The sequence below is a fragment of the Talpa europaea genome (genome assembly GCF_964194135.1).
Source record: "Talpa europaea genome assembly, chromosome: 8".
In the NCBI taxonomy this organism is placed as follows: Eukaryota; Metazoa; Chordata; class Mammalia; order Eulipotyphla; family Talpidae; genus Talpa; species Talpa europaea.
The window spans coordinates 94,485,870-94,491,719 of record NC_140075.1 but is presented as its reverse complement, the minus strand read 5'-3'; positions in this window follow the sequence as shown (position 1 = coordinate 94,491,719).

Sequence of the window (5,850 nt, the reverse complement as noted above, 5' to 3'; positions counted from 1 at the left end):
GTTATAATGGCCAAGTCATGAGAGCTCAAGTTTATTTAAAAAAAGGTAAAATTAAATAAACTGATTATGTTACTGAAACTCTATTCTTCATAACTAAAACTATCTTTTATAGTCTGAATTGATGAAGGAAAAACCTCGTAATTCAAAATATTAAAGTACATATTTTTTGTGCAGCCACATTTTTCATGAAGCAGCATCTTAAGTAAAATAAACAGAGCCTGGCTGCTGCTTACACTTTTTTTTTTTTTTAAATACAGTTGACCCTTGAATAACAAGGGGATTAGGAGCCCCAACTCCCTGCACAGTTGAAAATTATATATAACTTTGACTCCCCAAAATTTAACTACTAATATACTACTGCTGACTGGAAGCCTCACAAATAACAAACAGTTGATTAACACATTTTGTATGTTTAAATGCATTATTTATTCTTACAATAAAGTAAGCTAGAGAAATGAAAATACTTAGAAACTCACAAAGGAGAGAAAAACATTTATAGTGTTCTCGGTACCACTGAGTTTATGTTGTCTGTTTACAAGAAAATCTGCATATAAGTGAATTCTCACAGTTCAAATCTATGCTATTAAAGGTTTAACTATGTTTCACTGCATAGTAATTGATTTTATACATTCACTGAATTTGATCTACTCTGACCAAGTTGACTTGTGATTACTCAACTGTCTATAGTTGACACTCAGAAGAGTCTTTTCAACAAATGCTCAAGGAACAATTGGACAAATAAATGAACTCAACCCATACCTCTCTTACAACAAAAATTAACTCAAAATGGGACATAGGTCTAAATGTAAAATATGAAACATGTGAAGAAAACTGTTGTGCCAGCAAGCACCACCCAGGTCCGCTATGGATTTAGGCAGACGAATAAAGGAAGAGTCCCAGAGTCCACAGAGGATTTTTCAGGCTTTAATGCTCTGTCAGGTAACCAGGTACACAGGCACACCAGGCAGGTCGGCTGGCATGCAAGGAAGCAGGCATGGCCAGGCAGGGCAGGTGGGAGGCAGGCAGGCAAGCAACCCAGCCTCCAAGCCCCCTATGAATCTTTACACTCTCTGGGCGCTCTCTGGCATTCTCCCTCTCAAATCATCTCATGGTCTCCCCTCTTCTGTAGTCCCACGGCTGGTCTTGTAGCGGACGTCTGTCTGAGTGGCAATGCCCTATATTCCCGGCCTCTAGCCTCAGGTGTGTACACTTACAGCATGCCTGCACCCATACTCCAGGTGGCCACAGTCAGGCATGAATGTCCTGCGCCCACACTCCCAAGCGCCTTCTGCCTTAACTCGACCAAGGTTGCAGGTGATGGCGGCTGAGGTTAGTGGCGTAAAAAGCCTAATTGACACAATTTACCATACTATAACATAGGAGAAAGTCTCTGTGACCTTGAGTCAAGCAAAGAGTTCTTAGATACAATAAAGAAAGTGAGTCATAAAATATCCATAATTTGGACTATCAAAATTTTATACTCTACCTCAAAAGATACAGTTAAGAGTAAGAAAAAGACAAGCCATAGAGGAAATCTTTGCAAATGATTTATCTGGTGAAGGACTATAAAGAACTGGTAAAACATGAAAATAAGAAAGTCCAGTTTTTAAATAGGCAAAAGATTTAGACACTCACCAAAGAATATATACAAATAGTAAATAAGTACATAAAAAAGTGCTCAACATCATTAATCATGAGGAAAATGCAGATTAAAAACTCCAATAATCTATTATTACATACCCATCAGAATTACTAAAATTTAGAAGACTGACTATACCAAATGTTGATGAGGTTGTAAAGTAATGGAAACACTGTGATACAATCATACAATGCTGATGGGAACATAAAGTGGTTTAGTTTCTTTGGAAAACAGTTTTATAGTTTATTAGTTTCCTATACAGTTGTAACAAATTACCACAAACTTAATGACTTAAAACAACACAAATTTATTATTTTACAGGTCTGTAAGTTACAAATCTGACACTGGTCTCCCTAGAGTAAAAGGAAGGTGTTGGCGGAACTGAGTTTTCTGGGGGCTCTACAGGCAGGTGAATCTATTTCCTAGCCTTTTCCAGCTTTGAGAGACCACCACATTGTTTAGTTTATTGCATCCCTACTTCATCCTCAAACCTGGCAATTCTGCATCTCTCTGGCCCCACTTCCTTTGCTACATCTTTTTTTATGACTCTATTCTTCTGCGTCTCTCTTTTCCTTTTAAAGACTTGTGATACATTAGGCTCACCTGGATAATCCGGGATAATCTCCCTATTAAACTTAGTTGATCAGCAATTTTAATTCCAGATGCTTTAATTTCAATTCATGTTTGTCATGTAACTTTATTTAGTCATAGGTCCCAAGGATTAGGACATCTCTGTCTACCAGAGACAGTTTTAAAATAAATAAATAAATAAAGTTAGGGGCCTCCCTGGTGGTGTAAAGGGTTGAGTCTCAGCGCTGTCAAGCTATCACCATTGCATCAGGAGTTCAATCCATGGCCAGGGAGCTAACTCACACAAGGCACAGCAGACCTCTCCAGTCTCACCTGCTGCTCCCCTCAGCAGCGTATTTCAGCAGGTCTGCCTGTTCTGCTCCCCACTCTGTCTCTGGTGAATCCTCTCTCCTCCCACATCTCTGGCCCACAGCCTAGTTCTTGTATGCATAAATAAATAAAAATTTAAAAAATTAAAAAATAAAGTTAATCATACACTTAAAATTAATGTACAATTCCACTTGTAAGTGCTCACCTGAGAGAAATGAAGACTGATAGGCCAAAATTTATAGCAGTTTTATTCATAACCACCAAAAAACCCTGAAAACTCAATCCTTTAACTGGTGAATGGATAAACAGTGATAAATCCACACAATGGAATACTACATTCAACATTAAAACAGATGGAACTGGCTGATTTGTCACTCAACATGGATGAACACGTGAAAACACAGATAAATCTTAAACGTATTATGCTAAATGTAAGAAATGGTTATGGGAAGGATAGACCACAAGTAAAAGGGAATTTTGGGTGAAAGAACTGTCATATATTCTGATTTTGGTGTTATACAGCTCTATGTATTTGTCAAAACATTTTATGCAGTGAAAATAGTTAATTTCATGTAAATTAAAACAAGTTAAATAAAACCTTTTTGATATAACTACATCAAAATTTTAAAAATCTGACAATGTCAATTTGAAAATTCCAAGTGAGGGCAAGGATGAGAAGCCCATGACTCATGTTGGCAGGAATGCAAATTGTTACAAGTTTAGAGGATACTGTGCAGTAGCTAGTCAAGTTCAAAATGCACACTGATCTAAAGTCCGGCAATTCCATTTCCAGGCAGATGGACAGCACTCTAGGGAAACCTTCACACATGTACCCCAGGAGACATACATCAAGATTTTCATTGTACATTGTTAGAAATAATGAAAAACTAAAAATCCTTCAAGGAGAGTATGTTTAGTGGTTATTTTAGAAAGGAAAGGGGGAAAAAAAAAAAAAACCCTGCTGCTGCATATATGAATTTGAGAAGAGTATCTTATTGGTTTCTTTATTTAACAGCAGAATATAATAAAAAGAGCACTGTACTTGCAATCTGGAGACAAGCATTTTAGCACTTGATTCCAATTCTGCCACTAATTGCAGCCAGACTATGGACTTCTTAACTCTATAAACCTCACTTTGCTTTTCCAGGAAAATGAAGGTTAGGCTATGTAACATTTCAATTGCTTCCAACTCAACAAGTACATGATCAAAAACTATATTCTAAAGCACATAGGTAAACTTTTTCCCAGACACCCTGAAATCAGAAATTATCAGAGAAATAGGACATCTTTGTATAGTGATATACAAAATTGACAAATTTCTTGGTATGTCTTGATGAGCTTTTTAATAAAGATCATAATTCAGGAAGGGCACATAAGCAGTTACCAACCTGGTAAAACATACATCCTCTCCCATTTTAACATTCTAAAACAAGTTAATATTATCAATGAATCCATCCTTGTCTACTTCAGGTCTATCCAGGCAAAAGTTACTTAGGTACAGGGTAAGATTTACTTGATTTAAAAATACAATAAAATAATTTGCTTGTTTCATCTAATAATAATCTTAGCATTTTAGTTTAATAGCTTCCGTCTGCTACCATAGAGAGCCTTTTAAAACTCATAATATGCCATGTCCACAAGATCTAGTAAAATTAGTAGTTCACAATCCAAAAACAGCTTATTTAACAATTCCATTACCAGCAATACTTATACTTCAAAGACACCAATAACTAACATATCATTTGCAGAATTTAATAGGTTATTAACTTCTGGTACAATCCAAAAGACTAACAAGGACACTATCATGAAAAATACGACTTTTTAAAAATCAGAAATATCAACGCCTTTCACCTTAGACAGTAAAATAAAACTTCGCAGCCTTGTTCTTCAGCCTCTCCAAATCTAAATTCTCACCATCTAAACGAGACAACCCACACACCACACACTGCTTCCAAAAAATCTCCCACCGATCAGATTTTAATTTTAGCGCCAATTACCAAGAGGTCTTTCTACCGAACCCTGAATTCCGCTCATGTCACCGTAACTCAATCAACTCAACAGCAGCCGAGTTATTATTTGAGTAGTAAGTTACGTAACTCAAACCGAAGACTGTATAAAACACCTGAAATGCAGCTTCCACGATTCACAGGCTTCAAAATTTACCTTGCAATCGGGAAGGATCACAAACCAAAGACTGAGCTTTCCTTCAACCTGAGTCACAAGGAAGTGCAACCGTTTGTTTATTTCTCCAAAGGACCAGCGAGCGCCCAGCGCTGGGCCGAGCGGGGCCGGGTACCCCCCGCCTTCCCCCCGCGAGGCGCACCCCGCGCACCCCTCGCCGCCGCGCCCGGCCGGGACTATTGGGGGGTCCTGGAAGTCGAGAACTCGGGGCCCGCGAGGACAGCCGACTCCGAGCCGCGTCCACCGCGACTCCGGCCGGCAGGAGCCCCCGCCGAGGCGCGTCCCCCGCTGCGGGAAGGGGAGCGGGCAGCTCGGGGCAGCGCTCCTCGGAGGGACAAAGGTTGGGCTCCCGCCCTCCGCGGCCCGCCGCGACTCCCGCTGCTCCGGGCGGGTCCCGCCCCGACCGGCGCGGGCGGCGTGTGGGGGAGGGGGCGAGCCCGGCGCCCCTCCCCCGCCGGGGTCCGGGGACCTGTTGAGGAGGCGCCCCGCACCGAGCGGCCGCCGGCCCGGCCGCCTCTTACCTCCGCGCCGCGGCGGCAGCCGACCCGCCAGGCCCGGCAGCTGCTGCTCACTGCAGAAACGACAGCTCCCCGGCGGCACTTAAAACACCAGCTGAAGAATCCAGAAGCTCCCGACTCCCCACCTCACAAGCCCCAGTCCCCGCCCCCGCCCCCGCCCCCGCCCCCGCCCCGGCCCCGCTCCGCCGCCGCCAGTCGCCGCCAGTCGCGGCCGCCGCCTGCGACTCCACCTCGAGACCGCGCGAGACCGGCCCCCGCGGCCGCCGCGAGACCGCGCACGCGCTCCCGGGGCGCCGGCGCAGCGGGCGCGCCTATTCCACGCCCTCCTCGGGGCGCCCCGCCCGAGACCTGGCCGAGACGCTGGCGCGGGTCGCCCAATCCCGAGCCGCCGCGGAGAGAGCGCCCTCTCATTGGTCCACTGCGAGCCGCCGGGCGCGCGCGCGCGCGCCTCGGAGTATAAAAGCGGGCTGTGCGCTCAAGGGAGGGATTGGGGATTCCCTTTTGGGGTTGGGGTGGCTGCGTGAGTTGTGTGGAGGCGCGAGGTTTCCCTAACCGTAGTCCGCAGCGGGCTAAGGTTCTAATGCGCCTGGACGCTTCCCTCCTTGTCCCGCT